Source organism: Vicugna pacos, unplaced genomic scaffold (genome assembly GCF_048564905.1).
Source record: "Vicugna pacos unplaced genomic scaffold, VicPac4 scaffold_19, whole genome shotgun sequence".
Taxonomy (NCBI): Eukaryota; Metazoa; Chordata; class Mammalia; order Artiodactyla; family Camelidae; genus Vicugna; species Vicugna pacos.
The window spans coordinates 75993351-76018324 of NW_027328740.1; the positions used below are offsets into that span (position 1 = coordinate 75993351).

The 24974-nt window shown below is 42.8% G+C and overlaps 1 protein-coding gene and 2 long non-coding RNA genes across 3 annotated transcripts in view; all 3 read right to left on the reverse strand.

Moving 5' to 3' along the window:
• The window catches only part of LOC140693569 (uncharacterized), a 112249-nt gene that overhangs the window by 78197 nt on the left and 9078 nt on the right, over nt 1-24974 (reverse strand). The window lies entirely within an intron of this gene.
• LOC140693573 (uncharacterized) lies at nt 636-2557 on the reverse strand. The gene is made up of 3 exons (XR_012069337.1): nt 2282-2557; nt 1627-1747; nt 636-915 (listed from the first exon to the last, which is right to left on the reverse strand). It is a non-coding gene; the product is annotated as an uncharacterized lncRNA (long non-coding RNA).
• Nucleotides 6377-24725, reverse strand: LOC140693571 (uncharacterized). The gene is made up of 5 exons (XR_012069335.1): nt 24556-24725; nt 7923-7981; nt 7573-7690; nt 6913-7036; nt 6377-6652 (listed from the first exon to the last, which is right to left on the reverse strand). It is a non-coding gene; the product is annotated as an uncharacterized lncRNA (long non-coding RNA).

A 24974-nucleotide genomic window follows, 5' to 3' on the forward strand; every position in this document is an offset into this window, starting at 1 on the left:
ACAAGAAGTTAATGTTCATAACATACAAAGAGCTGTCACAAAGCAACAAGAAGCTCCCCCACTTAAATGTGTGCAAAGGATAAAAGGAATCATTCATTTTAAAAAAGTCAAATGGCTAATGAGTGAAAAATGCTCAATACCTCACTGGTCATCAAATGCAAACTAAAACAATGAAAAAGCACTTTTGCTCATCATATTGGCAAATATTTTTAAAAGATATTCTATCTAGTGTCCATCTGTGGGAGAAGAAACCATGAGCGACATTTTCAGAGGACGACATGTCAATGGATATGTAAACTCCGAAAAACGTACGTACACACTGACTCAACACCACTTCTACGAATCGTTTCCTCTAGGAAAAAACAAATTTAGTCCAAAAAGATGTACCCATCAGGGCATTTACACAGCACTGTTTACAATGGTGGGAAGAAAAACTGAAGTGAAATCATATCCAGCAATAGAGAATTGGTTACATAAGTAATTGTGCATCTTTTCATTCCCCTATGGAAGGAATTTCTAGAGTTACTTGAATGGAGTCTGTGATGAATGTAAATGTCACATCCAGGGACTAAATTTCCAGAAGCCTTAACTAAAGGAATACTCATAAAAGATCACAGGAATGTCTGTACAAGAAGGATGCCAGTCAAATATCCTTTCTGACAGTGGAAAATGGAGAAAACTTAACTGTCCACCATCAAGACAATGATGCGTTAAATCACGACGAGCTGCGAGCAATGAGGGAGCCGGCGTTTCGCCGTGGTCCAGGGCCTTGTCCACAGCATTCTCTCACCAAAGGTGTGCGTGGGAAAGAGACCACACCCGCAAATCAGGAGACCCCTCCACTCTATCTGAAAGGACCGTGTGAGTCTGGAGTGGGAGGACGTCTATGATATACACCTGAGTGATTAAAGCGAGCTGCAGAAAAACATATAGTATGGTCTCATTTTTAAATAAAGCATATATACACACACGTATACATGGAATTCTCATATGTGTGTATATATGTATGTCATAGGCATAAAGGTCATGAAACATATATATCAAATTTTCAACAGTTTTTACTCTTCGGAAATAAGGGGAAGGGAGGTAGGGCCTTCCTCTACCACCACAGTTCTCTTTTCAGTATTTCAGTTAAGTATACTTGGAATTTAAAAGTTTATTTAAGTCCGAAGTAAAATGGACAATGCCTCCACAAGACAGAATGCTATACTGGTCATCAAAAATCATGCCAGAAGAGATAGAATATTGTAGAAAAACATATAAAAAGCCGAATGGAAAATGGAGGTGTCCACACAGTAAACAGTCACAGAGTGCTCTCTGGTTTTTTATGACAGAGGTGATCCACACTGATGAAAATATACGTTAACGTGTTAATTATTATCTTTGAATAGCGGGACAAGGATAGCCTTTTTTGCCCCCTTTTTCAGAGTTATTATTTTAAATGCACATTCTTTTTCATCTGAAAAAAAGCATTTTTAGGTGTGTAGTACTATGCATTGGAGAATAATACAAGAATACTTAGAGAAACAAGTAACTAGGAGACAAAGCAGCAGCATCACACAATGTAGGACGGGCGATCCTGATTAACACCACGCAGTTACATAAGGACCCACAAAGTGAGAGCACCTGCTGTAACAGGGCGTGGCCCCCTTCTATTTGTCAGCAGTGTCTTCAGGGCTGAGGCAGTTCTGAGCACGGCCAGTGTCAGTGCTGGTGTCTTGATTGATGCTACTGGGGGTGAGGGCACCTGCAAGCCGAGAGGAAGAACAGAAATCATCCTCTGCCTTTTCTGTCTTGCTTCTTTGTTACTTTAAAAGAGAGCCATATATAAGATAAACCATGTATCTCCCCAAATGAAATTTCAGTAATGAAACCGTTTTTAAAGACTTCACAGCTTATATTCTGCCTATAACTGTCTTTTCAACAAAGATCATATTTATTAAATGTTAATTAACTCAGTTAATTAACTCCCTGTTGAAACATTCTAGTAAAGAACATGAAATGCAGTATGTAAAAGAACCACACCTGCAGTGACTAGCTCAGCTGTCTTGACGGCAATGCAGTCAGCCCCCACCATCCCGTGGCCCTGAGCTCCTGATGCTGGTAAGAGATTACGCTGCCGCCTCAGATGGAGAGAAACGGTGAAAGCATTTCTTGAACCCTACAGCACTGACAAAACATAACTGACAAATCCCAGGCCCCTTTGAGGCTCTCATTTTCTGTTTCTGGCCAACCCCCATCAATGAGCAGAACCACCCAATCCCCGAGCCATGGGACTCACGTGGGAAGCAGTTTTGGAGAAATTTCCAGGTATAGAATGTAACCAACTATACATAGAACTCTGAAAAAAGAAAAGATGCCATACTCTGATTTTGGAAGACACTCAAAATATTCTCCTAAGCCTTAGTAGCTGGAAAGGCTGGGCTTCTCCTAAGTCACTTATTTATTTCACAGCCAGTAAGCATCTCCCTCAAATCCTGCTTCCCTGTGTCTGCTGGGAGCTTGAAGCACACTGCTGCTGTCGATCTTATAAGTCACATGGCAGAGGCATGTGTCTCACGCCTGCAACCCTCACACAGGCTCGCCTCCTAGCCTCACTGTCTGAACTGGGCCCCATTTTCTCACCTGTTTATTTGGTATCTGTTCTTCTGTAAGCTACCTGAAATGCGTTTTGGAACATGTCAGAAGAAGCAGTGGGTTGAGAAATGGACAGATTGAGAGGTGAGAGATGGGCAGACAGAGAGAGAGACTCCAAGAAAAGGGGAACAAATAAAATTTCCTATGCAAAACCCTCTTCTAATCAGGGAAGGAAACCACCACGGAAAAGTGTGAAGAGGCAGGTAGCTTAGGACTGTTTCCTGGATTCCATGAAAAGTAACACCAAGAGATGAGAGGGTAGAACTTTAAATAGTAAAAGAAAAAAAGCACGCATGCTTGAAAAATATATCTACAATATGTACTTTCTAAAGAATAGACTGAAATCAGCAGGACCCAATAACACTATACTTGGGTATTTACAGAAGTGAGAATCCCATCTCCAAACCACAAGGCATCCCTTCAGAGCACTGACAGTCTACATGGGGCGGTCATAAAGCCATCACCGCAAAAGCTATGCTACCCTGCACTTACGAGGAATGAGCAGCTGTGCTCAGGCTGCCCACGCGCGTCATTTACACCCCACAGCACCTCTACGGGGGGGACGCCTAGCGAACCCCGTCTCTGCAGGACAGAAAACCAGTTCTGGAGAGGCTAAGCCGACTTACCAGTTCTCCATCTCACAGGACTGGTCTCTCCAGAGCAGGACACGAACTCGGACCCACGATTGTAACCATGGTACTACAGTGCTTTGTGTGCTGTTTGTGTGTATAATACATTTGTTTCTATCATGAAAGGTTATTTAATAAATGATCGGTTGTCTTGTCTATCTCATTAGCTCACAATCAATCTTTATACTGTTGAATTGTACTCTTTTCCCCTGAAGAAAGGAACGGAAACAGCGGGGGTCAGAAAGAGGTGGGGCTCCATTCTTTATCTGGGATCTCATCTCATTGAAGTCCCCAAACAGGGAAAAGGAGCATATGTTCTCTTTATCTTTTAAAGAGAGGGCTCCAGTGATGGTGACTTATTCAATTACAAAATCAAGGCTGGGGAAAGGGCACATGCAGCAACTAGAGCAGTATCAGCTGTAGGAAGGTCAAAAGTGCTCATGGGAGGGCTCAGGGGGCAGCCTCATTTAATTTCAATCAATAAAACAATAACAAACTCTAAAAATACTGGCCTACAATGGATTAGCTCTTTCTTGACATCTAGCAAGTTTCCACAGCCCACATGTAACATTATCGGGAACCAGTGAAAGGAAGAGTCCACAGACAAGGAAAATCAATGCCACAGGCAGGCTGAAACGCAGGCTGGAGTTTAGGAAGAGAAAGGGCATAGTTAAGAACTGGGGAAAGGCTGGGGAAAAAAATCATCACAAGGACTCTCAAGCATCATCCAACAATCATATAATCATTCATTCAAGAGAGAGTTACTGAGGTCGTATTCTGTGCAAGATTGTACAGCGGGTGAAGCAAGAGCGCAGCGTCCATGGTGGCAGCAAATTGCGGGGCTCAAATACACTTCTGATCCCAGTACCTTGCACACTTGTCCTCAATATAAAGGCAAAGATAATTAAAGTAAAATAATACTCTGTAAACTCAAAGCATTGTTGAAAAAAAAAGTTAAAGAAGACCTAAATACCAGGACAGACACTCCACACTCATTCCCCTATCAAAAGAAAGTGCTCTTGGAATGGCAGTGCTCCCCAGAGCGATCCGTATATTCAACGTGGTCTCGATCACAATCCCAGCGGGCTCCTCTGCAGAAACTGACTATCTGCTGCTACAATTCATATGGGAATTCAAGGATCTCAGTAACCTATACGTACTTGAAAAAGAAAAATTTGAGAGGACTTATAATTCTCAATTTCAAACCTTACAACTGTATCTCCAGGTGAGATTAGAGGCCATTGTGAAGTTATTACTGTGTTAATCCTTATTTACTAAATTCTCTACAATGAATATTACTGTTACAATAAGAAAAATAAAAAGTAAGTTATCCTTTAAAACATGCACACCAATTCATTCATTGGGAAAAATTATTCTATCAATTAAGAGATAAATATATATTGAAAAAGGACAACTTAAAAACAAGAGTGCATTTGCATTTTTCATAAATTGAAAACTGAAAAGCACAAAGACGTCAAGTTTCTAGGGAGACCAATGCAACATATTAATAGTTATTTTCAGAAATTCTAATTTAACAATGAAAACTCTGGAAAGGGAAAATCGTGACTGAGAGCCAACTGCAAACACATGGAGAGCAAAGGCCTAGAAATCACAGTTCCTTTAACTCTGCTCCTAACACAATAGGAGAGGAAATTCCTCACTGAGGGGACAGTGGAATCCCATGCATAAGACAGGATACACAGTACAAACTGCACTAGAATTGGGGGTGATTTCCATAGAAGAATTCTAAAGTTACAAAATTGCTGAAAAACTATTAAAACACTGACAGAAAGATTAAAACACACAGTCATATATATTATATAGAAACATATGTAGTCTGCTCCCATGTTGCATTTAAATACAAATATATTTGTTCATTTATGGGCACTTATGACTTTATCCCTGGTAGAATATTTCAACTAAAACAAATAATCAATATAACACTCCTTTGTCAAATCTACTTGATAAGTTACTCTGCTATGTAAACATAATGTGTCTAAGATAGATCTAAAATTAGTGAAAAAGAGCTTTGTATGGATTCTCGAACTATTCTCAAAATTCAAAGCTTAATTTTAAAACAGATCTGAACAGTAATTCTATATTACCTTTTCCGTCGTGAAATGAACAACACAGTCTGTTGTCAAAATTCTGTCCTTACAATGATTCACGAGCACCGTATCCTCACAAAACTGCTGGACAGCAAGGCACTATCCAGACACTGTGACCCAACAAATGAAACACAATGAAGACAGTGACCCTATTTTGGAGGGCTTATAGTCTGTGTCAACACCGGGGTTTAATTTGATTGGTTTGATTGGTTGGCAAAATAAAATCAATCAAGTACTTTCTTCTTTGAGCATTCTATAAGTCATGACTCTGCTGTTAGTGTCATGAGCAGGAAAGACTTAAGCATGACTTGATTAGATCAACTAGCAACAATCATCACTGGAGAGTGAGTAATAAAGAAGTTAACTGATAGCAATGCTTCTCCCTACATGAGACCTAAAATAAATCGACACTGATATCCGAAAAGAAAATGAGAATTTGAGGTCCCCAATAAGAAAAAAATCTAACAAGAAATCAAAAAAGTAAAGATTTTTTCATTAACGTTTCCTGGAAAGATTGGAGCATGGTGGTGTTGAGCTCAGATGCTAGGGAAAAACATGAGGGTCTGAATTCCCACAGCACTGGGTAGCTTTGACACTAATATGTCAGTCAAATTCTCTGCATCTCAGTCTCCGATGCATAGACTGGGGACAACAACCGCACCCATCTCCTAGAACGGTCCTAAGAATTAAGTTATTTTATATATACAAGTTTTAATAAAATACATCAGATATTAAATATTACCCCAAAAGCACAAGGAAAAATGAAAACAGAGATAAATTGGAGTTCATTAAACTTTAAAACTTTGCTTCAAAAAACACCATCCAGAAAGTGAAAAAACAACACTCAGGAGAAAATTTTTTCAAATCATTTATCTGATAAGGAATTTGTGTATCAAAAAAAAAAATTCCACAGCTCAACAATAAAAAGGCAACTCAATTAAAAAATGAAAAAAGAATCTGAAAAGATATTTTTCAAGGAAAATATACAAATGGCCAATAAGCACAATGAAACGGTGTTCAATAACATTAGCTCTAAAGGAAATCAAGTCAAAACAACTAGGAGAAACCGCTTCACATTCACTACAATAGGTTAAAATCAAAAAAAGATTAACAAGCACTAATGAGGACACAGAGGAAGCGGAGCCCGCAGCCATTGCTGGTGAGGATGTAACACAGCGTGACCACTTTGGAAAACATCCTGGCACGTCCTCAGAGAGTTGAACATTTGGCTTCTGAATGATCCAGCAATTCTGCTTCCTGGGCACACAAGTAAGAGAACTGAAAACAAATGTTAACATAAAAACTCCTACAGGAATATTCACCACTACTTTTCGCCATTAATTTTCAGAGCCAAAAAACAGAAACAACCCAAATGTCTATCACGTGATGAATGGGTAAACAAAGGGGCCCAGCCATACAGTGAAATATTATTCAGCAATAGCAAAGCATAGAGTACTGACCCAGGCCACAACGTGGACAAACATTGAAAACGTTACTCAGTGTGAAAGAAGTCAGTCAAAATAGACGGTTCCACTTACATGAAGTGACTCGATTTGCATGAAATGTTCAGCACAGGCAAATCCACAGAGACAGAAGAGTGGCTCCCTGGGGCTTGGGGAGGATGGGGAAGTTGATAATGTCTGCTTATGCGTACTGGGTTTCCTGTTGGGGGGAAGAAAATATTCTAAGATTGACTGGGATGCACATTTCTGGGCATAGAGTAAAATCCGCTGTACATTTTAATGGGTGATTTGTATTAAAACTGTTAAGAACAAAAGCACCTCGGATTAGTACCTTCCATAGTAAATGCAAATTGCTAACATTTATTACAGGAAGAAGAAACTGCCCTCAGCATGAAAGCAGGAGATCAGCAAATATTAGTTAACCGAAATTGGACAAGAGCATTTCACTTGAAACTGTTGCTGAGTGTACAAGAAATATTCAGACATGACAAGGAAAATCAGTTTGACATCACGAAGAAGCATTCTGCTTCAAATGCAAATCAAGGATTCGGCAAGCCCAGCTGCTACAAATGACCAGAGAAGAAACCTGGTTCTTAAAACAAGCACCAGAGCCAACAAGGAAATGGTGGTGAGGAAAGCAGGCGGCCTAAAATCTGGAACAGTGTGCTACAAATAATTTCTCCACTGAAAATTCAAAAATAAAATGAAAGTGATGTAATGCTGTGTTGAACTCACGTGAATGGGCTTCCTGCAGTGCTTGACAGTTCTGTAACCCCGAATGACTCAGGAGAATCAGCATGGCTCCTGGGAGTCCCCAAGTAACTGCCCATCAGCACGCTGACCACCATCACATCTGCCAGGGTTGAACTGCAGAGAAGAGAGCAACCTCTGAAAGGCACAGGGAATGTTGACAAGGGAATAAAAGGCTGCGGTCAATCCTGGGACAGAGGCCCTGTGAGCAGAGGCCAGAAGGCTGCAGGTGAACTGGAGTGGCCCTGGGGCAGGAAGGGACCACAGGGGAGCATATCTCAATTATCTCCTCTCTCTCCCTCGGGTAGGAGGGATAAAGCCTGCATCCTTCTCACCTGGAACTGTGGGTTCTGGCTGGCGGAAGTCTTACCGACACGGAATGAATTTCTCAAGACTGCGGAAAAAGGAAAGAAAGCGAGAGGGATTAGGGAGCCAAATCCACGAGTCTCTCAAATGCTCCCATATTTATTGTGTATAATCAAAGTAAAAAGTCAATAACAGTTGTGAGATAGTAGGCAGGAACTTGGGGAAAGAAAGGATGAGACAGAGATTGTAGACTCCACCATGAGTACTAAGGCTTAGTTTACCTTTAGGGAAGTCATGGGCTGAGGGGAACAAGATACATTTTTTAGACATGTTCATTACAAAGCAGACCACCAGACCAGCCTGGTCCCTGTTTTGGGGATAATAGACTATCTAACACCACGCAGGCCTGGCGTTTATAGCTGAGGGCCTGGGTCATTGCTGTGCAATAAGCAGTGTGCTATCTATAACCTCAAATATGCAAGCAAGGCATTGTCTCTGCTTTTTATGGCAAGGAGACAGGAGTGAGGATGCACAGGTGTTTGCTTTAAAGCAGTTAATAAGCACTTTTTTTTTCTTAAAGTTGACAGGCGGCTGGGATGTGTTACAACTTGTTAACTCAATCATAGGCTCCCACATGGAACCATTATGGAGGACATCCTAGGATGACAAATCCTGGCTCTGGATCTTTTCCTGCCAGCTTCGGCCACTCCAGCAGGGTCTAGACACATCCCTGAATAACGATCCCACAGAACCACCTAAACTCTTAACTCCTGGTGCTTGAAACTTAATTTTAGCTCTACACAACTTAATGTAGAAAAGTTTCAGAAATAAAAGATATTATATTCTTTTTATATCTCATCATAAGACTGATTTTTCTGATTGCTCTAAGCTGCTTCTACATGGTAAAGCACCTAATTCTGCAGGTGAATTCAGTACTTTCCTTTGAGCATAACTAGACAGTCTGGGCTGTCTGACTTCTATTAGTCAAATACCAATACACTTAATTGATTTCTTTGTTCATCAATTTCAGCCTGGAGGTGAGGGTCTATCACTATTTTCCTCAGCCCACCCTCTACTCTTTTCTCATCAGCATCTCAGGCCTCCTGAAAACAAAACAAAGCATTTGTTTCCCTTCATCTACACTTTCCACAAAGGCAACAGGAATCATCATGCCTAGAGAATGAATTCAACACAAATGTTAAAACAAAAATCTATAAACCTGAAGCAACTCCATCTCCGACTCATGATACACAATGACATGAGAGTAAGTGTGTCAGGTACAAAGCATGCGTGAGCCTGACCACCTCATTTCTATTCTTCAAAGGAAGGAAGGTTTTCATATTTTTTATTATCATTCTTTGTCATTGTTTCTGATTAAGCCAAAAAATTTTTTATGAAATAATTAAGCACTGCAATAACAGATTTTCGCTGTATCAATTACAGAAGGAATTCAGAGGGGATAGGAAAACCCACCTCTGTAAAAAATGCAAAATTCCTTCCCCTGTTAAGAACACGAATACAAAATGCAACAGAGAATTCAAATTCTTGTGGAGAGGACAAAAGCCACAGAATCAAAGCAAAGTCATTATTATGACTCAATCCAAAATTCACTGGACAAACATGCTCAATGCATTCAAATAATTTTTAAGGCACACTGCAAACCATTCACTTAATTATCTACAGGCTAGAGGAAGAATTTCCCTCTATAACAGACAACATAAATCAATAGGTTGCCCCACCAAACAAGGAACAAACATCAGGTTTTTTGCAGTTCTGATAAATCAGCAAGTTTTAAAGATCAAAATCCAGAAATTTTAAACATTCATTCACACCAGAATGAATCAAGCACTTAAAAAAAATAAATAACCCAAAGAAACTAAACACATTGATCACGTACCTGGATCAATGAGAAATTCTTGTACAGCTGGAAAAAAAGAACAGTCTATAGACTTATACTTGAAAAATAAAACTACTTTTAAAGATAACTGCTAAAACACATTTCATCATTCATGTTGCCTTGAAAAATCTGAGGCACTTGTCTCTGATCAGAAAAGCAATTCTGAGTATTAGTATGTTACAATTCAGTGCCAGTTTGCTTTAGAAGAAAAAAGAAAAGCTACTGTTTCTCATCTTGCACAAAGCTTAAAGAACCTCCCTGCCTCTATCTCCTCCCATTTTCTAAGCTCATGCTCCACAACCCTTCTGAAACAATTATGAGAACCTCTTATTCCCACCAATATGCCAAATCACAAAAGAGTATCAATTTATTTGTGTAAATATATACCTACACCTTGAACTGGAGGAGAAAGATTTCAGAAGGCTATATGGAACTTATTGCTACATTCCTGAAATCACACACATACACGTTCACAGTGACACAGACATATACAAACTGAATTACTGGGCACTTCACAAGCTAAGGACTTACAACTTCTAGAAGATAACTTTGTAGTTAGTTTAAAATACAAAACGGTCAGCTTTTGAAAGCCTTGAACATTGCAAAATCATCCAAATATCAATGAGATCCAATTAGCCTTCTCTGTAGAATGTAATTCCCCATGATGGCAAAGCAGACCCTAAGAAGTAGTGGATCCAAGACTCGTGTTTTTCACTAGCTATGATCGTTTTAAAACACGTAAACAGATTTAGAAAGGTATGTCCCTATGACATTTATTCTTATTGAGATGGCATATGTATTCAATTGTCTATGCAGAAAATAGGACCCATGATGGTGTTTAAGAAATATTTTGTGTATTGAAATATTTATTTTTAAGTGCAGACAAGGAGGGTGGGTATTACTCCATTGTAGAGCACCTGTTGTGCACACACATGTTCCTGGCATCAATCCCCTGTACCTTCATGAAAATAAATAAATACAAGTGCTTACTTAAAAATAAGAATAAATTTATATAAAAAAATAAATGCAGACTAAAAACCACTGCAATCTAGGAGCCACAATTATAATAAAAAACAAGTGTTTCTATCAAATATTGACTATACGCCAATCACAGAGACAACCACAAATCACACCTGACAACCATCACGTGTGATTCTCAGCAATCCTACTAAGTAGACACGGATGAGAAACCCGGCTCTGCGGATGAGGAGACGGAGCTCGGAGGAGCCGGGGACACTGACCGTCCTGCTCCCCGTGACACCGCGTCAGCCCAGGGCAAGCGCTGACAGAGCTGCACTGAGGGGACACCCAGCTGCATGGAACCATGGGGGATTGGGGAGTCCTAGAAAATACTCAAAAGTGTTCAATGAAAAACCGGCTCAAATATATTACTCTGTGCCCCATCCTCTAAACACAGAACATGTCTGGGACGTTTTTGATGCCTCCGTGTCCTTTCTGCCATCATCAGTTACGTGCCCTCTCAGCGCGACCAGTCATGAACTGGACCCCATACGAAGTGCACTCAGATGGAAGAGCTTTAAAAGCTGTTTTATGAAGTTTGTAAGACTCTGTCTATTCCTCACACAGGCGGTCATCCAGCACTACTCACCGGTGCGGATGTACCACCTGAAATCACACCTTTCTGCTTTTTAAAATCCCTTCATGTAATACAGACTTTTAAACAGCAAAGAAGCAGCTCAACCACAGACAGTGGACATCTTTTCACCAAACGGACTCAAACAGCCCATCGGACTACCTGGAAGCCCTTTTCTTCTATTAAACCCACTTCCAGGTACTTCATCTGATTGGTGGACTCGGCCTCTGAATGGCCTACTCAGAGAGATCCCATCCTCACATCCGGGGGTGGGAGAGGACCCTGCTGCTGGGAGAAATCAGTGAGGAAGGTGGACATCCTCCAGCCATTTCTGCACGGGTAGAAATGCCACATGCTCAGAAATTATACCGTCAGCACCCCTCGGCTCCCATGGACTGGTTTCACATTAAGCAAACTTATGACACACTGATGCAAGAAAACCAGAAATTCAATTTATTAATGTAACAGGAGATGTGAAACTACAAACCAGATTGAAATATCAGAGTTCAACCATGAGTACAGATTCTCCTCCACGGCCCAATCTCGGGCAGGCAGTCACATGGCAAGCGTGGACAGAAGCAGAGCAGGAAGGGTTTCTAGATTAACTCAATGGACTAAATTTCTGTTATAAGAACAGATCTACTGCCTGGAAAACAATTAATGCCAATCACGGGGCACACTCCATGGACAGTGGCTGAAACACGACTGTGAGTACCTGTATAACTCCACTTTCCCTGTCCTTTCTGGTCTAACTGATGCAGAGGTACAGAGATCCAGGGATGCAGATACCTGTAAACACCCAAAGCCCATCCCTGGGAGCCTGGAAACCAGATAGCCAGGATTTAAATCCCAGCTCTGCCACTTACTAGCTCTGTTACCTTGGCCAAATTACTTACCCTCTGTGTGCCTCAATTTCCACACTGTAAACCTGGGATAACAATCAAATCTTTCTTACTCACTTGTTGTGAAAATTGGAGGATTCATTTCTGTAAAACTCTCAGAAAAGAATGTAGCACATTTTTGGTGCCCAACAAATTTCAATTTAATAAGAAAGTGATTTACAAGTCTCCCATCTAATCATCTTCTGTGTTTCATGACTATTCTGAGTCCCAAAGGAAATCCTTATTTCCCCTCTTATAAACTCTTGAGGAGCACCCTTCTGTTTCAAGCCACCACCTGTTTAATCTGAGGGGGGATTCCCTCCTCCCCACTCCTCTGGTCCATGGGAGACTGCTTCTCCCTTCACACCCCTGACCACTGGCCCACGGCTAGCCCTCCTCACACTAACAGATTGAGGTGTGAGTCCGGGGAGACAAGCAGGGCATATGAAAGCTTTCCTTCCCCTCCAGTGTTGGCCACCCTTAGGAAGCAGCCGGGATGCTCAGTTCCATGGCAAGACAGTCCTGTGCATTATGGGTCAGAATCTCTCAAGGGAATGCTCGCTGTGGACCAGAGTTACCTGGGACTGCGTAAGTCTCTAATTCTGGGACATAGTGTCATGACACTCACTCTCCCACAGCCCTGAATTTCATGGAGAACGTGGCTTCATCAATAATAAAGGAGACATTTATCGCCTGCCTGTTCTTCTTTGTCATCTCTCAGTTGGCTGCTGGACACAACATGTGTATAAGTATTGGGTCCCCTTAAGCCCCAACATATATGAAGTAACAAAAATTCTGTGGCTTAACATTGGTTCAGGGCGACTGTGTAACTGTCCTGACTCTGCTGATGCTAAATTATGTGTATAGGAACTATGGAACCTCCTCAAATATCTTTCATCATAAAACCAGCTTTTCTTATTTTCCTGTTTCTCAGTAATTGCCAAAGACTATCAAATGATGGCTTCACACCAAACAGCAGTTAAGATTATGAGCCCTCTTGTCATAGACACTGTGCTAAACACTTTACATAATTTCTAATTCTCACAATTCTACAAAGCAGAAATGAGTGTCCCCATCTCACAGACGAGGGAAAAACTCAGAAAGAACTGACTCAGGATCACGTAGCTCAGTGGCAGCGCGTGCACACAAACCCAAGTCAAAACACCACACCCCTTTGTATATGTACCAAATCTCCTACCACCCATTGACACACAGCGGTGGGGATAATACTTAGGGAACTCAGTACACTTTTCAGCTTTAAGGTGCTCCAGAGGCCACTTCTAGCTCTTTTATAAAATCCCGGCTCACTGGTTTCTAACACTGCAAGAAAAGTCCGATGTTGCAACTGTTTGCACAGGAAGTCTGAAATGTTCACAGCGAGATGATAGAATAAAACTAAGACATAAGCAGAATAATAGTTCCAGGTAGTCAGACATAATGGACATTGTGCTACCCTGAAGCACTAAGCAAAGGAATCAAAAAAAAAAAAAAAACAAAAAACGTTGTTTAAGACTTCCTTTACAAACAGGAAAGTTAAGACTGTAAGAAGGTGTAACAGCGCCACCTATGGCTTAAAAGGCCTTCCTGGTTGCCTGGAAAGGTGCAACACAAAAATTGCCTGTGGATCAGAAACAAGAATCAGATAACTAAAAGCTTATGTAGCACATACTGCTCTCCTAGTCCTCATGTCTTGCACTGTAGCAAAAACCAACAGACCTGTACTAGGCCTATATTCATAAAAGTCATGTCTGTATTTTTCCAACAGGAGGTAATCTAAGTATCTTGCAAAATACTTCTCAAAGAGCCAGGAAATCATAGAAGTGTATTGAAATACAAAAACATTTATTTACATATTAAAACAGCATGAGCTTTTTTCTATTAAAAAAGCTGACATGTCAAATCAATGTTTTGATATTTTAAAACCTATTAAGAGTGCAGAAAAATAAATCAAAATTTTCTTTAATCACAAAAGAGAGAAGCTTATTCCCTGAAAATGATCAATGTGGATTTTTCTAAACTTAATGCTTCTGGTCAGAGTCCTACGAATTTAAATGTCTGAGTGTATAGTTACACGGCAGCATGAACACTGAGTTGTAACAATACACATTCTGTGTAAATAATCTTCAAGGTCGTCTGCTTAAGTCAATTTAACTAGTCCCTGTCTCAATAGAATGATACAGATTTCATTAAAACTTCATACTGCACGCACACACACACACAAAACCCTGAATCCTTGTTACTTTAAGCCATATTCATATATATCCATATTGAATATGCATCAGAAACAAGCCACCCTCTTTAGTATTCACAGTTGATCCTTCTAAACTATCTGTCATTGTGACAGCACATTTTTACTAAGCAGCTCTTGGATGCTTTGTATACAAGGCGTCTACCTCTCACAGTCAGACATGGTAAACGGCATCACTCAAATTTCACAAATGAGGAAATATACTTAAGCCATGGAAACAACGTACATATTTATCATCAGGAAAGAAAAGAGTAAAGATTTTACTTTCAATATGCACTGACAAACTTTTCCTCCATACTAAGACTACATACATAAAACAAATTCAGTCATTGTAAATTATTCTGTCAATAAGCACCACTAGAGAAAAACAAGCAACATCATTAGCAATGATTGGACTTTCAAAGCCCACTCCTATTTTGCACTATAATCATTTTTAATGTTTTGTTTTTAGTGCTTACATAGCACTGATATAAAGAAAACATAAACTATTTAAGTCATTACCTGAGAATGCAACATTTGTGAAAATGTACAATTTTAATTTATGCCGCTCTGTCTCACATTCTCACTGGTGTCTCTCCTTTGAAGGCCTCATCAGGCTGAGATCGCCAAAATCGGTCATTTATGGACTCACAGGAGTTCGGGAAACCACTCAACGGGAGGCTGATCAGAGGAGAAATTGAGAATGCATCCTGTGCAGCCTGGGTTCCAGCACCGAGCTAGGCACCGCCAGCTGCATTTGATTTGGGACAAGCTGCCCACCTCTCAATCCCTCAGCTGCAAAAAGGAGACATTGATACCTACCGTCAAACACCTGCTTTGAAGTAAAACATGAGAAAAACAGTTTAGCCTTTGGTAGGTGTCCACTCACAGCAAGCTTGGTCATTATGATGATGAGGATTACTTTTAATAAGTTAAGCTAGACCAAAAATTAGAAATCACCATAAAGGAGAAACATTTTAACTCAATAAGCATTTCCTTTTGAATGGATTGATAAAAGTTCTAATGATTTTTTTAATAAACCAAATTTTGTCCATTAATTTTAGATTTACCGGTTTATGGACAAGTCTCCAAAAAAAGAATTAGAGGCCTCTAACCTCTGAATACTAAGAAAGTAAAGTTTAAAAAAATTATGGGGGAGAGTATACCTCAGTTGAGAGAGTATGTGCTCAGCACGCATGAGGCCCTCAGTTCAGTCCCCAGTAACTCCATTTAAAAACTTTTATTAAAAAAAAAGGAGAATTAAAGGAAAAAGATGGAGGACTACAGAATTTTTTTAGAGAATCCACTCAGATTTAAGATGGGGAAAAAATATCCATTTCTCACAGGAAATCTTGAGAACTATGTAAACCGGATCTGAGTTGTCTAGTCTTTAACATTATTCATGAATTCATATTACCAAGTCTTAAAACTACCTGATAACCCACAGTGGTGATAGTGATCATAAAACCTGCCAATGCGGATCGAACTCCGGCTAGGACTGCTCTGTTCTGACATCTCTGCCCCTGAGGCCTCACCAGGCTGAGAGCACTAAATTTTGTCATTCATGAGCATCTCGTGTAAGTCTTCCATTTGTGCTTCTCAGTCTCCTCTCACCAGCCCCTCTGAGGGAAGCACTGTTATCATCTTCCCCACACGCAGATAAGGTCACTGAGGTACAGAAACTAAACCTGCTCCAGGTCACATCGGCATTAAAGGACGTCTGTATTTCTGCTGTTTTGCGATTGACAAAGGAATCTGAGATATCAATACAAGATAGACTGTTAAATAATCAAGTCTGTCAGCTCTTCACCTCAAAGAGCAGATACTATAAATTCCTGATGTAGGATGAGGCTGCCTCCACAAAATGACTCAGCTAGAAATTAATATCCAAGATGAAGCAGCGGATACACATAAATATTCATGACTGTCAATTCCTCTCACGGGTCTTGGCCCTTCACTGCCTGAATGGGGGTGAAATCCCCACCCGTGTCTGGGAGGGTAGCGCGGCTCTTCCAAGTCTCACCCAGGCTTCACAGGCTGTTTCCCCCTACAGACTGTCCTAAATGATTAAAAAGCTCACAAGATTTTTACACCAGCCAAAACTGAAAGACATTTCTGCATATGGAGCACTTTCTCAGGCTTAAACCATTTTTGCCTACACTCAGCAAGGGGGAAAAAAGAAACATGACTCTGCAAAGTCTCTTAGCCTTACCACTCACAGGAGTTGAATGGTCTCAGCACAAGATGACCCTTCACATTACAGGATGAGAACAAAATAAAGCCGCCCCAACAACAAGCACTCCCAGAGACAGCGCTCAGCAGTCTTCTGCACACTCACGGTTGTGCAGCCCTCACCACCATCTATTTCCAGAACACTTCATCACCCCAATAGAACACCCCTGTCACTAGCAGTCACTCCACAACCCCCCTCCACCCAGCCCCTTGCAACCATCATCTGCTCTCTGCCACTGCATGAGCCAATTCTGGGCATTTCTAAGATCACTGAAATCAACAATATGTGGCCGTTTGTGTCTGGTTCCTTTCAGTTAACGTGCTGTTATCAAGGCTTTCCCATGTTGAAGTGGTATCAGCATGTCTCTTTTTTTTTGAAAATGTTAAACTTTATTAGAAGGTGGTAAATACTATCAAAAATAGTAGAGTGGGGTATAAGGGGTGGGGTTTCAAAGGGAAAAGGCCGGGTTGAGCAGTCAGGGTGGACTACCCAGAGCAGATGGCTTTTTTCATATTCCCCTTTATTTATTTTTTCTTTTTTATTCACTCTTATGTCTGAATAATATTCCACTAAATGGAGATACTACATTTTGTTCTTTCATTCAGCAGCTATATATGGACGAGGTCCAGAAGAATGAGTGTAAGTGGTGGCTAGCAGGGATGGCATTTAAGCAAAGGGCAAGATGTGCTTTCAAAAAAAAAAGTGAACAATCAGAGGCACAAGGAAATTCAGCGCGTTTCTGAGAAAGTGCATGGTTGCTTCAGTAGGACTGCCATGCAGGGCTGTGGGGGATAGTGACAGGAGACACAGTGAGGGAGTCACCTGAGAATATTCCCCACTGCAAGCAGCTCAGCCAATTCTCCTCCCTCATCCTGTATTTTAGAGACATTTTTGCTAGCTTTTCTCTTATTTCAAGTAACAGTACTTTAGTTACACATCTGATCATCTGCATCAGACCACATTAGCTCCAAGCCACAGAAAATCATTCACTGACCGGAGCAGCTCCAAGACATAACATTGATGGACCAGGGAGTCCTGCAGCATCCCATCCTGCAGGCACAAACCACACATGTTCCCTGGTGATGTCCGGAAAGTAAAATGCATGGAAATATCTCACTGCTGCTGCACGACATCTGCCCACAAATTGCCCCCAAATCATGCTGGCACAGCACTACTCAACCCTCGCACTACCCCCCCAAAAAAAAAAAAGAGAGAGAGAAAAGAAAAGAAAAGAGAAGAAAAGAAAAGAAAAGAAAAGAAAAGAAAAGAAAAGAAAAGAATAAAGCTAAGAAAGCAAATTTAGGCTCTTCCATTGAAAACCAGCAACCATCACTGCCAGTATCTGAGCTGGAATGATCCTGACTTCAAAAACCACTGTGCAGTTACTATTCAAATGTGACAGACATATATGTATTTCACTTAGATGATATTACAATAGGATTTTTCTTTTCAAAATTTCCAGTTGCAACAATAGCACAAGAAAGTTTATGTTTCATTTTTTAAAAAAAATCAATTATTTTCCACTTTGTTAATTTTGAATCTATTATTATTTTATAAAGGGAGCTATGCTGCAGATTATACACCTATATGACTTCACTATTTCAGAGCAAGCTTTAATGATGCTTTCAAATTGGGGGCGCTCACTAACAGCTCTTTAAATACTGTCAAAGATGTGCTATTATGTAATGCAAAGGGTCTACCTACACATCAACTCAGAAACCAAAGAAACTACACGAAAGCCTTAGTTTATCATTTTAAAATATTCCTATTATTTTGAATATTAAATTTCTTAAAAGATAAGATATTTTTTGAGAAAGACATCAGTTGTATTAAATTTCCTCTCACCAAGAAAGCAATCTTTATCAAGAATTACTACCCCTATGAAAATCCAAAAGACAGGACGTTTCTAGCTAAGTTAACTTACAGACCTCAACACAAGCCTAAATCCTATCTGCTCTCACTTGAACGAGCCCAGCAAAGTCCTGGGCTACTCTGGAACTTAGCTCTTCTGTTCCATATGTTGGCAGAGCTAAGATCATCACACAAGGCAGGGAAGGAGAGAAGAGGTAAGTCCACCTGGCGGCCTCCATCTGTTTACTTCCAGCCACAAGGTGTCGCTAGAGCGACCCCGCTAACAAGCCCTCCACACAAGGAAACCCGGCATCCACTCTGCCCCTGCGGTCCCCAAGCAGTCCCGACGCCCCTCTCCCACTGGTGGCCTCCGAGCCTGTGAATGGTCTTCTAATGACCCTCCCAGTTGGTGACACCCTCCCCCTCTTCCCCGCTACACACACACACACACACACACACACACACACACAGCCAAGGCAGCCTTCCCAAAGCACAAATTTGATTACATCTCCCCCACTTCAAACCCATCAGAGGCTCCCTGGTAGAGTTCTAGCCCCACCCCCGACCCTGCTTGTCCATCCTCACCTCAGTACCAGGTCCCCAGTGACCTCAGGGGCCCCGTGACCTGCTGCTACTTCCCACTAGCCTCCAGGCTCATTTTAACTGTTTGTCAAGGAAGTCTTCCTTCCCTCCAACCTCCGCACTTTGGATTAGGTGCCCTGCTGTGTTAATAAAACATTTTAATCTAAGTCAACTTCTGACACTGCTAAGCTCTCAAGAAGCAAGTACATTTTGCTTACTACTGTGGGTCCACCCCCTCTCCCCTAGACACTCAGAATTGCGTGTGTTGTGAATAAAAGAATGAAGGGGTGGGACTCAAAAGGACAGGCAGAGCTGCTCTCCTAAGGGTCACTTCCTGCTGACACCCTTCACTGCCTCTTCTGTGTCAGTTCTAGTAAAAACCAAGCTCCTCCAAAGCCCTCCACCCCTAGGCCCTCTCCAGTGTCCTTCAAAGCAGGGTCACCCACCACCCTGGACCACACAGGGCAGTCTCCCCGAGTCCCCACCCCACAAGCCTCCAGGCCTCTACCCGGGCTGCTCCTGCCACCTGAGTCACCCTCTTGATTCCTTCCCCTGGCTGACTCTTACTCTGTCCCCAGAACTGAATGTAGAGCCAATTTCTTCCAGGAAGTCCTCCCTGATGATGTCCTTTAGCTCTTGGCTGGGCTCCATCTACAGCAGCACTGCTTGGCGACCAACTGGTATTTGTCCACCTGCTCCTATGAGACCATGACCTCTTGGAGGCCACGTGGGAAAAAGGAGTGAGGTGACAAGAGGGGTGGGAAGAGCAAACAGGAAAGTCGCAGCTCAAGTCCCAAATTCAAGGATTCTGTCTCAGATAAAAAGAATAAACTGTTTCATACGTGTGTCATTTGGCTATGATTTTTGTGGCTCATGGAAAACAAGAGCTTGGTGTTCAAGCCTGAAATCCAAGTTACATGCAAAGAAATGTATATATTCATATCCAAAGGAAACCAGAGCTGCTCAACAACACTTTGCAGTTAAAATCCAAAGGAACTTTGATAAAGGCAATCTCCCTCTCTCTCTTTATTTTTATTTATTTATTTTTTTTGGTATCATATAGTTTTAGAAGTATTTGTATAACTAAGTGATGGCTACAGCCTATGATTCTGCACTGGAGTGTTTGGGGCTAAGGAAGCCCAGATTACATGCACTGTGTAAATGCAATCACACCAACACAATGACAGGCGCCCTAGTGGCTGAGCTGAAGTTCCAAAGCAGAGAACCTTATGTTGGAAGACAGCTCTCAGTAGAAAGTAAGAAATGCAATGTTCTGTACTCAATTTCATTAGCTTTATGAGCCATTAACAGATAGTATGTCTTGTCTAATGAAACCCCAAAATATATTGTCATCTTCGATTTTCTCCATCTGACTGTTTTATGCTAAATTGGATATCAAACCCTCACTCCATACGGAAAGCTCAGGCCTTAGCTGCAGCACAGTTACATCCCGTGGAAGAAAGCCGATCAAGGGAGAACAGGAGAGTTTCCCTTCAGAAGCTGCTAAGTGTGGTTTTGCACCTGTATGTCATTTACAACCACGCCATCGTCAAAGGAGTAAGACCTTACATCTGTGGGGCAAAAAGCACTGCGGTGGTTCCGAACCATGAAAGAACACTGAGCTTTGTGCAACAGTCCTGAGGCACTTAAAGCGTACTTTCTCTGAAAGGCTCCAAAACTGACTCACTTCACCATTTCAGGTACAACCGGAATTAGTAGAGAGAACATGCCCTTGAAGTCTGACAAGGCCCTGCTGGAATCCTGCTACAGCATTTACTAGCTGCTAAATGAACCAATTCCTTAAACCTCTGAGGAGGCTTCCCAATCTTCAAAACGGGGCTGCCACCGCCCACTTGGGAGGCATGGATGTGAATGCAACACGCAAGTAGGGCGGCCGACTGGTACGTGACACGGGACCTGGCTAGTTTCCCTCCGCTGCCCTTCTCCCCCTTTAAACTTGCACTGTTCCCCCTGGTAAGGGTGAAGCCCCAGGAACAGACTGCCCGATTCTTCTGTATATCCCCGGATACATACCTTACCCTTAGGAGGTCAGAAAAACAACTGCCTCCTCCCCAGTCACTATCAATATTCTTAAGAGTCTGGGTTTTTTTAACTCTATGTTTCAGGGAGACTATTCAAGAATTGTTCAACCACCGTTCTCCAGGTTGGCTCCTCTCCCAACGCCCATCCCTTCTTACCTCAAATCTTCTGTCTGATTGCCTTTTGTTCGTGGGAAAGAGAGTCCGCTAGGGTGCGGACTCCCTAGGCCTCCCTCCCTTCATCACAGGAGAGTGTGACTACATTCTCCCAACTCCCCACTCCGACTCCAGCTTCTGAGGAGTTTTCCCTTCTGGACCCTGCAGCCTCTGGATCGTCCCAAGACGCGCACACGTGGCCAAAACCCTCTCTTCAGATTTCTTCCTGTGTGGCCCTGCCCACCCCCCAGAACCTTAAGGATAAATGCCATTGCTCTGAAAATCACAAACGCCGCTGACTGACACACCAAAGCTGCATGGTCCGGGCTTTCCTCCAAACCAGGCACAGCCCTGCCCCCCCTCAGACACAGTCTGCACCTCTTGAGATGAGCTGATCCACTTGCACGGCTGTGAACACCAGCTAAGAATGACGAATCCCAATGTGTATCTCTAGTCCGGCTCCTTCACCTGAGCCCCAGGCTCATAGACACGAGTGCCTCTTGGAAGTCCTAACTTGGATGACAAATGGCATCTTAAAAATGTCGTATGTCAAAAAAAAAGGCCTTATGTCCACCATTTACTCTAGACTTCGATTCCTGGCAGGTACCTCCCATGCTCCCCATTTTAGTAACAGCCCCAGCACCCACCTAGGTGTTTGAGGTCACATTCAATTTCCACTGTTCCCTCCACCTGGCCCTGCCCTGGAATCAGTCTTGTTATTTCTGTCGCTAAGCCAGTCTCAAGTCTGGTTCTGCAGGGAGCACGATGGAAACCCACAAGCTCACAGCAAGGTGCACTGAGTCACAGTCCTCCGAAGGGAGTTCCCTGGAGGGGGAGGCATCTCCTGCTGCCAGTCACCTCAGAAGGCACTGGATTCTCACAAAGAAGGACCAGAAGAAGGGACTCAAGGATCTCCCGTGATCTGAGGTTTGAAGGGCCCGAGGTCTGGGGGAGCTCCTAGTTAGCTGACACTCCTGTCAGTGAGCAGATGAGGATGGTAGGAACCCAGGCAAGTCTGTTCTCGCTCCGACCCCTTTTCTCTCGGGAGCCACGGGAAAGGCCAGTTTCCAGGGCACAGACCGGCCATCACAGATCCCAGCCTGCATTTGCCAACCCAGACAGCCTAGACTCCTACTTGCGACTCTTACTTATGTTCTGTTCCCCCCCAGAATGTGATGGACTCTTTCAGAAAGTCTGGACTGTCTCAAGCGAGACCAAGTCAGTGAAGGATGAAGTGTCCACATTTGGACCAGAGCATGAAAGGAGAAACAAGGCCTCATGTCCAGCATGACGGTGGTGGCCAAGCCCTTTCCCTGGGTGAGATGAACCAGGGTCGGGGTGAGAATGCAAGGTCCCTTCACGGCTGACATGGATGTTGGAGACTCACTACCGCAAAATAACCACACGGCCGTCAGTGGTGGACATCAGCTGCAACAGACACAGAGTCAGCTATTTACTGCCAAAAAGGGGTAAAAGTAAAGGCCGGTGCAGGGAGGCCTGCACGGCTGCTGAGGCAAACCACAGACCCGGCTCTGAATGCCCACTGGCTGAAGCAGAGTGGAAGCTACGGTCCCCTTTAGCGGTCCCTGTGTCCACCAGATCCAAGTGAACCAGTTACTTAGGACAAGGCAATGTTTTCCTGATACTTAGAAAAACCAGCCTCATAAAGGGAACAAAAGAGTGGCATGGTTTTAGGCCCGCTCCTGCCCCTCTATGAATGCAAAGTAAAGTAAATGGCACTGGGAAGGTGAATGCAAAAAAAAAAACCAAAAAACAAAAAACCGGTGACTGCTTCCTCCAACAGAGTCCCCTGCAGCTGCTCACCCCCGAGCCGGCCACTTCCTCACCAGTGACCGCCGGCCAGGAAGCGCCGTCACGCACGTCACACAGCGACAGCCAGGAACCATGTGCCGAGCACGTTTGTGTAAAAGCCAGAATCAAGCAAGGTGCTGCAGAATTTGACTTTCCAAGTTTAAATACTCCATGAAAAAAATCCCTCAGCAGCCGCCTAAATCAATTCGCATCTCACTTCTTCAAAACAAATAAACAAAATTAGTAAGAGAGCATTTGTTACCAAATATAAGGACGAACTAACAGGTTCCTCAAAGCAAGGACTTTAACAGATATCAAACTCCAGTGGGTGATGTGCTAACATAGCAAAAATTCCAAAAAAGTAGAAAATAAGATGACTAGGATAATATACGAATCATGGCAACTGTTAAGTTTTTGCTTTTTATAGCGATGGAGACGGCACAGAGGGCGATCTGGCTATTCCAATGCAGGGTGTGCACAGCCCACATTTTCAGACCCAACAACATGCTCACGGGGTGGTATAAGGGAAAAAGGAAAATAGAAAAAGGAATAGAGGAACAGCCAAAATTAGAAACACACGAGAACAAAAATGACTTTGACAGCATTTACAAGAAATTACGTCAGTGTGATGAGGACAGGGACGCAGGGACGGTGAGACCCACCCTCACCTCCTGATCCAGGGGAGGCAGGGGCCTGAGGGGAGCGATGCTGCCGGGGGACCCCAACGTGGTCAGCGCCCCAAACCAAAACTTCACCTAGATGCGTGTAGACAGCTTTTGAGCTACAAAATGTGGTCGCATTTCAAGCTGGACAACTTTACTCACTCCCACCAAGAGGAACAGGGGAGAATTAGGTTCTGCTCCTGAACCAAAGCATTGTTTAAAAAATTAATGACTGTGTAATAGTAAAAGCAACAATGGAGTAAAAGTCACTGGAGGAGAACGTGCTTGACCCGAGCTCACTGGCCACGTTATCTCACTGACTTTCAGATGCTGGCTGAGCCCTCCCTTATGGTACCAGAACAGACAGATCCACCAGGAGGGAGGTTTAATGCGCTGCTGTATTTTGATGCCGGCAGCCATGCCTGGTACACGAGGTTCTGGGTAAACAATGGTGACAGTGTCAACCACTATGGGCTAAGCACACATCCAGCTACTCCGCCAAATCCCAAGGGCAGACTTCAAAAGGCAAAAACAAGCTGGCATTCTCTGTTGGCTCTGCAGAATCAGAGCCAAGCAGTTGCTGAGCAAAAATGTCACCAGTGCCTCCTATGACAAAATAGGAGGCACTGGCGTGGGGCTGGGGCAGGACTCCAGGCTTCCACTGATCACCCACCAGTCTGTCCAGGGGGTGAAGGAGGTCCCTGCTTTCATTGCACTGATGCACCTACCTTGAATGACGCCTTAGGACTCAACAGGAGGTGACAGGTGAGGTGAACGGAGCCAGCCTTGGTGTAGCACGGTTCTGGCAGCTATGCCCTCAGCAGTGCCCAGTTTCCTAAACCTGACACCTCATCTCCAAGGAGCAGAAGTGTAGAGTGGGCATGTAGATCACAGGGCCCTGTGAGGACAAGTACAGATCATGGCCACGACATGCCTCTCCCCTTCCTTAAGCCATAGAGGAATGTCCGGGGAGGAAGTGAAAATTATTCCAGAGCCTGCCAGGCACCACACGCAGGTGGGACACGGATCCCCTGTGTCTGTCATTCACATGACTGGTGTGGATTTTCTTTTTGTCAATTCTCTGGCATCTTCTCCTCCATCTTACCAACAACAAGAAAGTAGAATCTGACCTTAGAATCACAGAGAA